Genomic DNA, 17,415 nt, shown 5'->3' with positions numbered 1-17,415 from the left:
ACCTTGTGAAAATAAGCTGACTCAGTCCTATTTGAGAATGAAACATTATTTTTGAAATCTAATTGTCTAAGAAAATAATTTTGAATATGATCAATACAATTTTTGTACGTATTTTATTGAGGATTCCAAATCGGCGAACCAAACTCGAGGACACTATGTACATATGAAAAAAAAAGTTTTCTTAATGCGTCAGTTCTTGTGAAAGGTTTGGTTGATCGTATGACAAACCCTAACATTTTGTAAGCTTTTTCTACAGTATTTTCTATAAGTTTGTTGAATAAACGTTTACTATCAAGTACAACACCAAGGTCACGGACTTCCGTAGAAGAATTTATAGTTAACTCGTTGATTTTATATAAATAATATTTTTTTTTAGAACGAATGCGGTAAAAAGAAATTTGCTGACACTTTTTAATGTTAATAGACAATCTGTTTTTAATACAATATGTGTTTAATCTATTAAAGTCTTCTTGAAGATTTATACTGTCTTGATCATTATTAATAGGTAAGTATACTTTCATATCATCGGCAAAAAGACTGAATTGTACGAATTTGAAACATTGACTGATATCATAAATATAGACATTGAAAAGGAGTGGCCCGAGGTGTGAACTTACTGGACAGTATTTCATCGGCCTTTATAACTTTAAAAATGTTTTGGAAAAAGTGATATTTCCCTATTATTTTAGACTCGATGGCTACTCTCAGGTAAAAAATCCTGGAAAATAAAATAACGTCGCGATAAGTCCGCCTCGTAGTGTGGCGGTTGGCGCGCGCGTTCACCGTTCGCGCTCAAGGTGCCGGGTTCGATACCTGAGAAAGCCAATCTGTCATCGGTTTAGAAGGTACATTGGATTTGGTATGATGATGATGAAAATTGTGATAGGAATTGAGAAAAAATCTGGGCTAAGTAACCAAAGCGCGTTATTTATATTGACACCCTTAAGGATTTCACATCATGGTTTAAACAAATAGTGCAGTAAAACTACAACTGTCCGGATCAATAAGTGGCAGATGTTATCCGGATATGCAGAAATCCGGATACTCAGATTTACGATTAAAATAAGGCAATGTTTTGAAAGAAAACGAGAAATTTACACCTTTTTATTGCTTTTGAAATAAAACAGCGAATTGGAATCATATTAAAAACTTACTTTAACATGTCCAGTAAAGTTAATTGCTTTGACTAAGAAACTCGTTTATTTGTTTTGAAAAATCTCCTTTATTTAGTAAAATTCATTTTATCTCTTCAAAATATTGGCAGAATGGTGAATGTTACACATTGTGTAAAGTACCCATTTAAACCAGCTAATGACAGGTCATGCGCTCTGTAAATACCTAGACTTCCATATTTTCTTCTCTAAAATGTTCTCCATCACTGTTGTAATATATTAATCCTAACAATAAAACTTCATCTAAGGAAAAAGCTCGGAGTAATGATGCGCTACCGCTTTAGAGCCGCCCATACGGAAAAAAATCATTCCAGGATTAATAATCACGAAGTAAGATATAGTTTACAGAAAAACAACTGCCGTAGGTACTTAGGTCGAGAATCGCAAGCGCAGCAACGAGAGCATCCGTTACATATCCGTTGTTAAACCAAAAACCAAAGAAAATTTTGCAACGCTTTCGTTCTATGCAACATAGCGAAATAGTGTCTTTACAGTTGTATCACTTATAACTCCGAGGTCACAAGTGCAATCTAGTAGGTATGCAGATAAATATAACCAAATACAAGACAAATTATGATAAATGATAAGGTCATGGACTCAGTGTTCGGACCGGCTTGGTATCTTCATGTTCCGTAAGTCGCAAGAAAGTGGCGGTGCAAGCTACCATTACCAAGTAACAGTTAAAACAATTTATGCAGCTTATTTCGAAGGTTGTTTTCTTATTATTTCTCCTTCGAAGGTAGGGTTTGTGGATGATGAAAACGGAGGTGGATCGTATTGGGATTAACTCTAAAGTTTACATCAAGTAAGTACATGGGTACCTACGATGTAGTTAAAATGCGGTTAGGATGTTTTAACGGTCAAGCGCATATTATGTACGCGTTTATACTGGGCACTGGGCATGATATTATATTTGTATTCAATGGTTGGTCAGATTAAAAATAAATGTGATTTGCATAATAAATAATTTTAAACGCAATTACATTTGTTTATTGATTAATCGAATAGACGGCAACGTTTCTAGGTAAGCTTAATTTTAGTTTTAACATACCTTTATTTTAAATGTTGAAGACAGAATCTGACCGAAACAAAAACGGACAAGGCTTGAATGAATTAGGGGATAATTTTATTGATTGATGATATGAAAACTAACAATAATAATAAAAATATATATTTTGTGAAAAATCACTATTAAATTCTGTAACTAAACTAGCATTACATGTTAAAGTGTCTGATTTTAAAATGAAAGGTACGCTAACCGAAAGAAATACGATTTCAGTTGAGATTTGAATTTACTGGGACTGTCGATGATTTGCAAGTGTGGAGGAGGTTCCAGGCAGGGGGGCTGGCTATGGCTAAAGCACGTTCTCCGAACCTAGTGTTTGGGCTGCGTCGCAGCCGAGATTTGACAAGTTTTCATCTGCCTGAATCAAATATTAAAACATATTTTCACTTTGACAGAGAAAAATACACTGAATCTGACCTAAGAGTAGATTTTCTTTGACACCTATTTTCCCTAATACAGAGTTCCAATAGATATATTGGAGCCATTTACGAGGGGCGTCCAATATATTCTCGGTATGGGTATGAAGGAAAAGAATTAGGTTAAAAATATTTTTTTTATTTCTCAGTATAGTCATCCTTAATATCTATGCACTTCTTACTTCTAGCAATTAATTTATTTAAACCCTCAAAAAATATGGTTCCGGTTTGCTATCAAAATGCTCATCAATCGCCGCTTAAAACGAGTCATCGTCGTTAAATTGTTTCCCACGAATGTCTTTCTTTAGATTTGGAAACAGAAAAAAAACACTTGGTGCCAGGTCTGGACTATACGGTGGGTGATTGATTTCTGCGAAATCATATTCACGAACTGCAACCTTTGCAACTTAAGCCTTGTGCACCGGTGCATTGTCGTGGAGGAGCAGGATCCCTGTGGCCAATTTCCCCCGCCTTTTCTCTTTGATCGCCTCCCTTAATTGATGAAAGGTGCTAGAGTAGTATTTTCCGGTGATATTGATGCCCTTTTTCTTGTAATCTATCAGCAAAATTCCCTGGGAATCCCAGAAAACTGTAGCCATGACCTTTCCTGCGATTGTGTCACCTTGAACTTCTTTGGTTGCTCTGTACCTTTTCGGTGCCACTGCATGGACTCTTGCTTACTCTCAGGATCGTAGAGATGAAACCAAGTTTCATCTCTAGTAACAATTTTGTCGATAATTTCTTTAGAATTTTTGTTACATGTATTACTGTTGATATCGCCCAATAAATAAATGAATAAATAAAATATAACGAGGTAATTAACTATTCATTCATAGTTGCACTCCTGCATATCAATACTGAGAATATATTGAACGCCCCTCGTATAAAGGGATTTGAATCCTGTCCAGCTAAGCTTACATGGAATTCTTTCCAGGCTTTTTTATCGCAATCAAATCTCGTAAAGTTTACCTGAAAATTGTAGGTAGGTACCAAATACATGCGAAAAATTTTGACACTTAAATGTTACCGATTGATTTCCCAACGTACGTCTGAAAAAATCTAGTTGATTAAACAGATAAATCTGTCAAAAACCAATTTGCAATATTATGGTCTCGATTTTAAATGCGCTCAGCGGCACGATAAATCATTTCTACAGTCCATTTTTACTAAGCGATACTAAACTTAATGTTTTAAAAAAACGTACATGATTGATATGTTTGTGACATGCACAATGTGTAGCCACTAAGCCACTGAATGTATCTTCTTTCGCCTTTAATATAAATAATTTAATATTGATGGAAAATAACATATTATGAGCCGACAAGCATAGACAAAGATTTAATAGGCATTTCGAATACCTATACGAATGGAAAAAATTATGTATTGTCCTTGGTTAATAAATTATACTGACAAGTTTCTATAAATATTCTAAAATAGACAAATTAAAAATAGCATAAATAAATCACCCTCTAATGATAAACGCCAAAAGCAAACCGGTCCATTTATAAAAAATAGCATTTTTTGTTCATGAGTCTTATATAAAAAAAGAGTATTTTAGTAACTATGATATAATATTATAATATACAGATTCAAAATAATGTATAAAAAATATACATTTTTATGTAAGCATGTTTACCTTCGTGAGTTCTAGAAAAAAAACAGATCGCTTTGAAAGAATGTGATTTTGCCGAGTGTTTTCTGTTGCATAACTTAGATGTTTCTTCGAGTCAATGTCAAATATTACACGAACCGATAGAACGAAACAATTATTTGTAAATCGAATACAACTATGACATATTGTGATTTAGTAAGTGATTACATTACACATTGGGTACATGTTTTAATTGAGGTATTACCGTTTACTATGGACGACATAAAAATATATTATACAAACCTAACTAATGGAGCTAATGTTCTCGCAAATATGATTAAATTTAAAAGTGCCATGTTTACAGTTGTAATTTACATTTTAAATGAAGGTATAATATTATAATAGGCAGTGTAAATATTAGTTTGAATAATACAACGTAACATAACCAACTAAATAAATACATTGAAATAATATTAAACAATTATTTTTAAGTAATTTTAGTAAAAATAGTAGCCAAGACAGTAAAGAAAATGTTTCAATGTGAATGTTTTTATAAATCCATTTCCATTTTAAAATAACGTGTAAATGACTTAATATAAGAAAATAACTATTTGTATTGATGAGGGGTGATACCCAAGCCAAAATAATTTATTCGGTAATTAATTTATACTGTATAGAAAAACCTCAATACATAACTTTGATTGCCATTTTCGCCTCTCGTTACATACGATTATTTTTATTGACAGGTCATTCTCACATTACCTTGTGTTAATTTACAAAAGAATTTCGATGCAAGTGTGTACAAATTTTCACATTGAAAGTGCGTAATAAATAAGCTCTAGATAGATTAAGGAGTAGTTTTAAATAATAAAAAAAAAAACGTTTGGTTCGCAAACATATTACCATGAATAATTATTATTTAAACGAGAAGTAAACTCTTTAACTGTTAAAGATCCCGTACAAACATAAATTGCTACCGCAAATAGAAGTGATGATTATAACATATCTTTGAACTAACATTTGCAATATTTTAGCTGCATAGTTTAATTGGTTATATCATACTAATGACTTAACCGCTAGTCAGCGATACCCGAACCCGTTGCGCAACTAAGAATATTCTTGCGAATACAGCCTTTCATTATTATATCTTGTGGTCGGCATTGACCTACTCCTCAGACTTCCGCATACTGACCCTAAGTTCAGTCTCTGTATAAGATTAAAGGGTACTTTTACCTCGAGTTTAAAAGCAAATAATTAGCAATTAAGCATAGTGCAGCACAGTGTGCAGTTAGTGATAATACCGCTACCCTAACTGTGCCATAAGCTGTTGTTACGTAACCCAGGTTGTTATGGGGTGGGTCGACTGGATTAACATGTTAATAGTTAATTCGTAGGCTGCCTACTCGATTACAAGATATGACATTCCACTCAAGTTTAACCAAGGTTGTATGTAACCTACATAACTCACCCGTAAATTGCTTGTAATTATTACCGTACATTATTTAATATATTCATATAATATTTTTATGCTCGATTTGTCCCGTAAATTCGAACCCGAACATCAAGAAATATACTAAAATAGTAACAGACAAATATTAAAAAAAAAAAAAACACATTGCCTGCCAAATTTTGACGGTTGGAAAATGTGCGAAAATACTAATGAAGTGTATTCAAACTAGTGATTAAATACCACAAGAAATATGGTAAATAATTTACTGTAATTATTTGAATAAAATTTGCATTTTTTGTTTTAAAAGATTTTAAACCCAAAGCCAAAAATAAATATGGATTATCTCAAAACGTAAACTATCGCCTTTCGGGGTTCTTTGCGCGTTGTAGCTGTGAGCTGTGAGTTATTACCGAGAAAGCAAAAAATATCTAGGTATGTTGATGATTTTCTAACGGAATAAAATACGATTATTGTAAAATCTACTTAAAATAAATTATTAAGACGAAAATGCCAAATTTTTCAATGACTTAAAAAGCAAAACATACATATATATTCATATAACCACTACTAAATTGTTTGGCGAATGAATTGAGTAAGATTAACGTGCTATCGGGCAGTTTACGGCCATTAAAAGGTGCTCTTTAGGGACAATTGGGTACCTCCCATTAAGAAGGTTTATTCTAATGTTATAATATTTGGCATCAATTATCTATTTCCCACGACCGGGCTGCTCTCGCGGGAACGCTCGTGTACACTTTCATAGAAGTTTTATCTTATTATGCAAGCGAAGATCAGCCGCTAGGGACGCCGCGCTGTGAACTTGGTACAGTGAAAGTGGCGCTTTTTTCCCGATTTACATGTCCTCATCATTGTTTGAAGGTGTATTGTTTCCGCTCGTGCATATTATTTACAACACTTTTGATAAAATTATCGGAAAGAACTCTCTTTTGTATATTTCCGCCTGGTTTGTAATAATTAATTATTATTCTTCAGAAATAATATTAGACTTTAATAACGGATATAAATTGGCTATAAAAATGTCAAGAGGTCGGACTATCATAATCCGCGAATTTATCGCGGTAAAGAAAAGCAGGTTTTAAATTTAAACTACCTGAATGTTTAATAGGCGTAATCAGTGAAAAAATGTTGGACATCTAACAATGTAAATTACGTACTAATCTTGCTGGCCAAAAAGCGGTTTTGAAGCATAAATATATTATTCGGAGAACGTTCCAATTTTTCTAAATTTGAAATTTAAATTTGAAATTAAACAAAATAAAATCCCTTGTTATTATTATATACCTACACTACGTACACATATATTGTACCGTGTTTTTACAGAAAATGGAAAACATTATAAATTCATCCAGGCGGCTTTTGAACGCACATACCGAGCGTGCACCAATTAGTTTCCCGAGAAGGCTATCCCTTAGAGTATATACATCTCATGTACTCAAGGGTTATCCATTGGTCCGTAATAAGGTTTGTCAGGAAATTCTTCGTGGGGTTCGATGTAATGTTAAATTTTAATGAATGACCTCTGAGATGGCGGTTATTCGAAGTAAACAATGATTTTAACCTTAATTGGCATAAATTGGTTTCAGTAAATTGTATATTTAGTACCTAACACATTTATACAACTATCATCAATAAGGTAATGAAGAACAATAATGTTGATGTATCAATGTAAAAAAATAATTTAGGTAATAAAATAAAATTGGTTTAATTAATTTGATATTTCACTTTGACACGAATTATATTGTATACTTACAGGGAGTATAAAATGTCATAATATTAAAATTAATTGCAACAGAGGGGGAAAATAACTTTGAGAAGGAAATATAGAAGTCTAGGCATTTACAGGGCTTACGACCTGTCATTGGCAGGCTTAAGTGGCCACTTTACACATTGTGTAGCATTTACTATTTTGCCTATGTTTCAACGTTTTTTCAATTCTTCCATCTGTTTACTTTTTGATGTGGGTGAGACTCATCTGGGGTGCTATTCTGAACCACTCTCGTGGCACGAAAAAACTGTTTTTCTCGTGTATTTTGTATGTAAATACACGAGATAATACGGCCACGAGAGCGTTTGAAATACCAGCCCTGGCTGGATTATGTCACCTGCTAGGCAATGCCTAAAAATAGTTTTCAATTTTCATACTTCTTTTTATACCAGTCAGTTAAATGAACAGCCTTGTCTACAAACATTTGAACATACTAAAAATATTGTTCATTTTATAATACATTTGACGACGGGAATCTTTACGCTTCTTCCCTTTAGGTAAAAGAAAATATTTAATGTGAAAAAAACATATTAATTACATATTAGAGAAACATAACAATGCAAAAAATTGTATCAATAGCTAATAGCTACCCATAATAAATTTGTATGTAGATAGGCATAAGAACAACGATTGATCTCGAATGTGTAGCCTTTGTTTATAAAAGAAAATCAAGTTTTCCATGAGAACCTCTCATCATTTCACCAATTCATTCGCTTCTTGAGTTGTTAAATAATTTTTCTTCGCTATTAAAAATACCCGTAGAACAATCGCAATTGTTAAATTAACACTAGGAAATAACAGGATATTAAATGGGCGTTACTGAATAATCAAGTATAACATACTGCACGTATTTGTATGCACGTTGACTGCATGCAAATCTGAAATTCGTGAAAGGAACGAGAAAAAAGTTCCGGTAAAATTTAAATAACACTATCGCTGAATTTACATTTATTTAAAAAATTAAACATAAGTTTCTTTTTTCACTTGGGTATTCGTAATAAGTGGTACAAAAACCGTGAAATGTATTCATTGACACATCATTTCTTAGTGATACATTACAAACAACATTAAAGTATTTACTTTGAAATACCTTGAAAATTTAAGACAGGTAGTTGAAGGCACAACATCTGATATACTGCATGATAATTATCCTAACAAAACAATAAAAAACATGGAATATTCCCAAACATTTAAAAATGACTTCTTTTCAATTTTTCACCTTTTCCTTATTCGTATTAAGTATTACAAAGTGTACACAAAAACCCATTTTTGACGAGATATTGCTTTGTTAGTTAGGGAAGGTTGGTAAGATGATCTGTCTTGGGTTGATTTGAAAATTAAAGGTAGTCAAAAATCATCAGCGGGCAAAACTTATACGTAAATTTAATTAAAAGAATATCAGCAATTGGAAGAAAGAAGTGGAAAGTGCATAGCGAGGCTTTACTGACAGAATGCATTATGTTATTTAAACAAGTTCCGAGATTGAATTTAATTTTTATTTGGGAAATCAACAGTTCTACAGACATATTTTTAGTAAACAAACATATATAGTGTATAAACTCAGAACTATACTAACGATTTCGATTTTTTTTAATAAAAAAAGAAATATCAAATAAAGGAAGGATTTTTACATATTTTTTTTTTAGATAAAACGTATTTGATTTTATTTTAGAAGACGACCATTAATTGTAAATTTACTAATGTGTTTTAGAACCATTTTGAAAAAAAGCATTTTAATAACAAATTTGAGATTTTACTGATGTAATTGGCTTAGGCGGTATACTTAATAAATAATAAATAAAAATAAAATCAAATCAAAACGGAAAGTAACATTATTTTTTAAATAAACCAAATTTATTACGCACTTACATTGTTAACCTAAAACCGATGTTTTTATATGCAAAACATGCCATAAAAACACATAAAACAAACATGTTGATGGAACAATTGTAAAAAAAAACATGTATACATTTTACACGTTCATAAAGTTTGATAATATTTCTTGAAATTTAGTATGCCAACCGTGTAAATATAAAAAAACATATTTTTACGACTACTTATCAGTGTTGTGTTGAAAATTGTTATTTCTCGTGAATGCATTTAAATGCGCTAAGTAGATACTTAAGACACAATTTATCAAGAGATTGATCACTACTTACAGAAGCGTAGCCACAACAAATTTATAGTTTGTAGGCTAACTGAATACTAAACCAAAGTGTCACAATTTAACGCGGCAATTAAACAGCCTATTAAAAAAACATTCCACAAACAAGAACACTGTTTTATTGTTCAACTGCATTTGGTAAAATAAAGGAATAACACTATAGGCATTAATTATAAACCTAGTATAAAATTATGCCTAGGCAGACTGGTAGAATAAGGATGGTATTCCCGTCCGTATTCTACCACTTTGCCTAGGCGTAACTTTATACCAAGTTTATTAGTAAGGCCCATAAAGCTCATTAGTTCTTTCTGCGCCAATTTTTTTTCAAAGCGCTCAAATTAAACATTAATAATTCCTAATCAAAGTGTACGAAATTGTATTGTGTTTTGAATATCAGAAATGGCTAACGACTGATGCAAATTCCCTTTTCATAAATAATATGTGACAAATTACGACTTAGATTAATAAAAAAAAACAATGTGTTGACGATTCTGTTATGTCCAAATCAGCTTGCATTGGCGCGGGGTGCGCTCAGCCCAGACTCTGATGTTTTCTACGTATTTTCTATTTGAGTGAAATTTGTGTGTAAACGTATATAAGGTCGTTTTAAATTGTAATTGAACAACAGTACATTTTACTTTGTAACCACATGCTGTGTTTTTCACTCTGGAGATCACGTTTACGTAGCATAAACAATGAAAGAAAAAAGATCTGTTACTACAGATACTCGTAAACAAAGCGCTTCTTAATAGAGTAAAAAAATGACTCGTGTATTAAAAAAAAATAGTTAACAAACTGGAAGAGACTTCCACCATACATAGATGTGACGTTGAAATTTAACAAAAGCGACATTTTAAAACGTATCAGAGGAAATTTTTAAAACTTATTCATTTGTGAGAAAAAATAATTTTATTCTTAAAATGGTGTGGCTTGTTAAACATTGCACTCACTGATTAGTAATACTAGAGTAATAATGAGGAGGTCTAATATTGCGCAAAGCACTGCATTGGGACACCATAGTAAAAATAATCAAGTATTATTAAAAAACACAATTTGTGCACACCTTGAATTAATTTATTATTAAAATCATAACTCATTTTTATCATACTAAAAATGCATTTTGTCGTTTACAGCAATGAAAAGTAACGTTGATAAAATAATTATTTTATAAAATTAAATATAAAAACACTTTGTTTAAACCACTTAATATTTCAACGGTCTCTATGTATACGATCGAATCTGCATTTAGCGATGTTTACGAGGGAGCGAAAACAAGTTTAATATTTTTAAGAAGCTATCAGATATAGTAGAATTGCCGAACACGTGACTATTGTATTTCAGCAGACACATGTTTGATAATTCTACAGTATTTGAAAGCTTCTTAAAAAGTCATGTTTTGTTTTTGCTCTCCTGTGAACCTCGCAAAATGCAGATAGTATACGTAGAGACTGTCGATTTATTTGATAATTCACCGGTTTCGAAATTACACAACTTTAATTAATAAGGTACAACTTTGTAATTAATATTATGCTATTTTATGTATTTTAAATACTAAATCAAATACACAATATATATGGAGTTTTAAAAAAAGTATAGAGTGAGGGACGTGTTGAAATTCGATTATTTGCCCTTCTTAAATTAAACAGAAGGGGGAAATATTGTTAATTCGATTATTTATTTTGTTATTATTATTATTAGCTTTTTGAATTTCTAAAATTCCTACGTTGTCTAATTTGAATGTTTTATTTTTAACATGTAGATCCTACTTGGCAATGTTCCTATAGGGTACAGATAATTTAATTTTTAGTCATGAACTAAAACAGCTTCAGTTGAAACTGCTAAACCATACTTTTAATTTATAAACCATATTATCATAGTTCATAATAAATAAACTTTGATTTGAAAAAACAAAAAAAATGTGCTGGGATTCTAAAGCCTTTTCAACCATCAAATGCGTAAAAACATGTTTTTTCATTTTGACAAGATAAGGGTAAAAATTACGATTAGATTCTATCAGATGGTTTGCGGATTCAGAAATATTATTATTTATTTATTAATTTACACGCCCAATGGGCTTTTACATATTTTAGAAATTACATTTAAGTGCAGCAGTGAAACATAAGTGTGTAAATTTAGTCAAAATTAAAGATAACATAAGAAAAGCTAAAAGATACGATAATAAGTAAAAATCAGGAAATGTACCAACATAGGTATATGGTACATAGAAAAATATTTAAAGATTATGCAGACACCTTCTTAGTGTTCTTTTACTCTTTTGTAATGAAAGCTTCTTTTAGTTTTTCCTATGTAAATTGAATGTTTTCCTAATCAAATAAAAAAAAATATATGTCTCTAAAAACTAACCACGAAGTAAGTGCTTCAAATACAAATTAAAAATGATTTTTATTTTTATAATTACTTTCCTGATCATCTTATTCTTACACATAACCTGGAGTGTAACTATCAATTAAATACAAACAACTAACTGGGTACAACTTTATAACGTATTGTCCGTCAAAAGCTGCCAAAAACTAGGCCACACGTTCCCACAACTTTCAGACGCGTTTATCATAATATATTATAATCATTGCAGCGTAAATAAAAATAGTATATACATAAGCACGTGGTAAAACAATTTTGGATAGTGCCCTTGACTTTATAAGAGAGTTTGAGTAGTTTTCACTAACCGTCACTTGAATTAGATAATAGGTATTTCTTGTGACATACCATTACTGCTTTCTAAAAACACACTGGCTTATGAATTAGAATAAAATGTATCATAAAATAACTATGTACATTATAAATGAGCCCATTGTAGGCGAAGTGAACCAACTGATAAAATGTTGAAACATTTTAATTAAAAGTTTTGATTTTACGAGCTTTCAGCCTATTTTTTTTTTTTACAAATTGTAAGGATATTTTAAATTAACATGGATGTTTTGTACATTATTAACAAGGAAAAATAGGTTTACTGATTACAGAAATGTAATATAAGCTATGAGTTGTAAATTTCAGCTAAGTCACTTCATTCGCAATGGGCTCAAATTACATCTGCATAATTTACCTACTAGATCATTTTTAAATATAAACAACGAATTAGTAATAACAATCGGCAAACTTCTACAATTTTTTTTAATGGATAAAACCAGAAAAATAAGTCCTTAGTAAACGAAAACCTAAAATTCAAAATACACTTATATGTAATCACATAAAATAATTTAAAAAATATATTAATAAACTAAAAAACACAAAGAGTCTTAATTCGGTTAAATACTACAGTGCGTTCGAATGTTTGATAACCATATGTTAATGTGTCAGTGACCGTGCGTTTTTAAATAAAATATTATACTGTACGAGTATACATTCGTACATTGTGGTTTTGAATTATATTGTTTTAGTCACAAATAAAATGATTTGTTAAAAGATTTTGTCATAGTTTTTTTATTCGCGTCCTTATCGTTATTCTGTCAATAAAAATACGAACTTATCTAAAACGGCATGCGATATTTTTCAATGTGTTTTTGAAGCTCTATATCAAAAAGTCGTGTGCATCGTGTTGCCAGGGAAATAGTTAAACTGGACTAAACTTGTTATTAAAGTAAAATGCGTATGTTCGCCATTGCAGTTACTAAACTAGTTTTCCCGTTTAAAACTAGTACTTACTTATGGTTGATATATTTACAGGATTACTCCGAGTTACCTAATGGCCGAGTAAGGTAGGTAATTGTTTTACCTTCAGCAAAGACCGCAAAGTGACTTCTGTTATAATTATACCATAAGCCGACGAGACAAATGCATACACCATGAAAATTCTACTGCCACATTACTACTGCATAAAAATACTTAATTGGTTTCCAAAATCTCGTCCGTACTTAGAAAATTTTATGCATTTGTGAGGGGTTTGGGTATATTTTCAGAATAAGCTCGGAGTCTGAAAAAAAAAACGTACTGGGATATGTCAACGGGACACGGTGCCGTGGACATCAACCGACAAGATGGAGCTGTTGGGTCACTGAATTATTAAATGTATCAGTGCTAATGCATACACAGCATAACGAGATCACCATCCTCTTATTTGAGATACATTTGATTAATAAATATTAAATATGTTTAGTAGAAATACGAAGTGATTACGTTGTACCCAGTACCCACAAATTTATTTTTAATAAATTTATTAAGCAATAATTTAGACTCCATGAATTCGGTAATAGTTATTCCTACGTATCGGATATATTTAGTGTGGGGTATTGTTCCTATCCTATAACAAACTCTTTGAACTTTTTCAAAGATGGTGAATGGGTAATAAACCTTTAGTATAATTATTATGGGAAACAGTGCTTTATGATTTTCTTGTTTAATAAATATTTTATTAAATAATTTATTTATAAATTGTTTTAAACTTCTACTGAAGCTGTGATATATTTTTTAGGTTTAATTTTTGTTTCTAAATCTTGGGTAAATAGCGATGTATGTTTTTTTAAAAAATAATTAAACCAAATATGTTCGGCAATTTTGCCGTATACGTTAATTAAAAAAACAAAGCAATATTTATCTTAAGGCTGATATTTTTTTCTTTTCTTTACATTGAACATTTTTTGGATACATTTTAATGTAAAATGATGAAAAACAAAAAAACTACTTATTATACCATACATAGGGCAGGAAGGAAGAGTAATCCAACGATGGAAATACAAAAATCATATTCCATTTAATGATTGTTATAATATTGAAATATTAATATACTCCTTCAATTTTTATATTTACATTTTTTTTTTGCACCACCACAGGCCAGGAGGCCTAACTACAGTGGTAAATTACATCACAGAGCACCCAGGCTTGAGAAAAATCACATTTTAATTTTTGTGTTCTCGCCGGGAATCGAACCCGGAACCTCCCGTGCGTGAGTCAAGCGTCTTGACCACTACACCACGGAGGCCGCCGAACGAACAGAAGTATGGTCTTTCAGCATCCTAAACAACCTGTGATCTTTTTTTATTTGAATGCACAAAAAATCACATTCACTTCAGGTTAATTCAAATACCCCATCGACTGAAATCGGAATCTTTTCCAAATATACCAACATCTTTTTTCTGTTCATATTTTATACTGAACTAACATTACTGATAATAAAAGCCTTTTTCCATTACTGCGTCAGCATAATTATTACTAAAAATAATAGAAATGCACATGATACAGGCTGTGGCTCTGTGGTAATGTCGCGGACCAACCAAGATTCAAACCACCCTCTTCCACTACATGTCTCCCATTTTCTAGCATGGTATTTAGGACTAGTTCAACGACTTTGAAATATTTAAAAAAGATAAACCATAAACGCAAAAGTTTTACTGTCGTTATGTAACGGATTTTAAGCGTAATAACTTATAACGACGATTAAAATAAATTATAACCACGCGAATAAATATTCGTTAGAGTTGCAATAAGAAATATCGGAAGTTATTTTCACTGTATAATTATGTATTATTTTTCATTATAATTAATGCACAATGAACTAAACAATGTGAATTCTTAAATCCGATGACACAGAAAAACGAATTATTCCATAACTGCGAATCGAATTAGTGAAATTATTTAAATACCATACTAAATACACATTTATATAATTCATTGTTACAATTATCAAACAATATAAAAATGCGATGACTAACGAGGCCGAAAAAACAGATTTTGTTTTCTGAAGTGTTATTGTAATCTATTTATATTTTTTTACACCTAAAGCTATTTGTTCTAATGATTTTAATTTGATGTTAACTTGCAATTTTGTTTTCTGTATTATGTTTGTAATTACTTACATATAATTTGTATTTTTGAAAAAATGCAGTTAACGCTTTAAAAAAAAAATGATATTCTTAATATTTTTATTGTATAATTAATATAATTATGTAGATATATATTTTAATTTACTACCTACATTTTTCCCGATAGTGTAAATTTGTGTCAGGTATAATTGGTAAAATTAGAAAGGGTCTCTGATATGGTTTGGTCATGTAGAACGAGTAGAAGAATATATGGTGAGAATGAAAGGTAACGTGGGACGAGGACGACCAAGAAAGACGTGGCATGATCAGATAAACCAAATCTTAAGTCTGATCATGTAAATCTCAGGCAGAACCGAATGGAATGTATAACAAGATGTATGCATGTGGAGGAAGATAGGAATGTGAATTTGTCAATTAAAATCCATTATTTAAAATGTAATAAAGATATCTGTAATAAGTGCTACAAAATAAATTCAGGGGAAAGCTATAAATATTTGGGTATATACATAGATTAAAGGCTAAAATGGTAAAAACATTTATCTAAACTAATAGATAAACTCAGATATTTATCTTATGTTTTTCAAAGACTGAAAAATACTATATTATAAAATAAAAATGTATGTTACGCTTTAATTCAATATTCAATAACATATGGTATAATTGGGTGGGGGGAGTCTTGGACGTGCATAGTAGCTCAATAGAAATTGCACAGAAAAATATAATCAAGATAATATACAAAAAACATAGACTATTTCCTAGTAATGAATTGTACGTAGAGAGTGGACTCCTCAGTTTTAGAAAAATATATTTATTCCAGTGCCTGAAATATGTTCACTTAAATAGGGAATTATTTAGTAATAATTTAAATCGTATTAGCAATAGATCCGATAGTGCACTGTCAGATCCAGGATGCAGAACTAAGTTCGCACAGAGGCACTCCTTGCATGTTGATCCAAGATCCTTCCATCTTCTAACTAAGGAATTACAAAACATTAAATCACTGGTGCAGTTTAAAGTAGGTTTGAGGTCTTGGATTAGCATGGAAGGAACAAATAGACACATTAAAAAAAAATGCATACTGCAAATAAAATCCTGTTTTCATAATATCAGCATATATTGATTTTGTTTTTCTTTTATTTTTCTTTCCTTTTATTTTTCTTTTCTTTTCATGGTCATGTCATACCATATTTATATGCTATAACTTATTAATAATTAAAAAAGGAATGGCCCACGCTCAGACGCTGAAGTCTTTGTGGGCATTTTTTCCAATTTATGTTACAGCTTAATTTTAAAGATGTATTTTGTAATTAAAATTCTATGTAAATTTATGTATGGAAAAATAAAAAAATAATAATTTAAAAATGTATGCCAGGATAAACGTGTATGGCGGTTCAGCATCTTTGCCTACTTCTACGGGAAAATGGCGTAATGGTAGTAGTAGTTAATTATTAACACAGGAACAGCCTAAAAAGCGATAGTAAGTTCGTGAATATGTAAACTGCAAATGAATTTGAAATGAAATCTAACAAAAAGTAAAGCTTGTTGTTTATGTAGGTATTATTTATTTATAATACAACTTTTTTGATTTGATATAAATTTTCAATTTTACGCTGAAAGCACAGCTGGTATTTAATTCATATTGATTTTTTCACAACACTCACTAACAAAAAAATAGTGTAAACATTTAGCATGAACGTTGTAATTATAATTTATTTTATTAGCCTTTGGTTTCAACAGTGCAAAAATATTACGTCCGCCTCGAAGTGTAGCGGGTAGCACGTTTGGCAACCATCCACGAGATATTAATTCCATTTCGACAATATTAGATAACAGCGATAAAAGATAATTAAATACATGTGTTTTCATGTGATTTTTATCAAATAAATTGTGTCAAAATTATCGTAGACAATTAATGAATTTTGGAGTGGAGAATCTTACCTATATTAAAAAATGTAAAAGAGTTTTAAATACCTTTCAGCTCAACTATTTCAAG

At 30.9% G+C, this 17,415-nt stretch overlaps 1 protein-coding gene across 11 annotated transcripts in view; it reads right to left on the bottom strand.

Moving 5' to 3' along the window:
• Positions 1-17,415, bottom strand: part of LOC148279417 (guanine nucleotide exchange factor DBS-like) — a 177,803-nt gene that overhangs the window by 34,859 nt on the left and 125,529 nt on the right. The gene's annotated exons all lie outside the window — the stretch shown is intronic.

Source organism: Micrasema longulum, unplaced genomic scaffold (genome assembly GCF_059751315.1).
Source record: "Micrasema longulum isolate JH-2025_06_02 unplaced genomic scaffold, ASM5975131v1 h1tg000725l, whole genome shotgun sequence".
In the NCBI taxonomy this organism is placed as follows: Eukaryota; Metazoa; Arthropoda; class Insecta; order Trichoptera; family Brachycentridae; genus Micrasema; species Micrasema longulum.
This window is presented reverse-complemented; position numbering and strand designations above follow the sequence as displayed.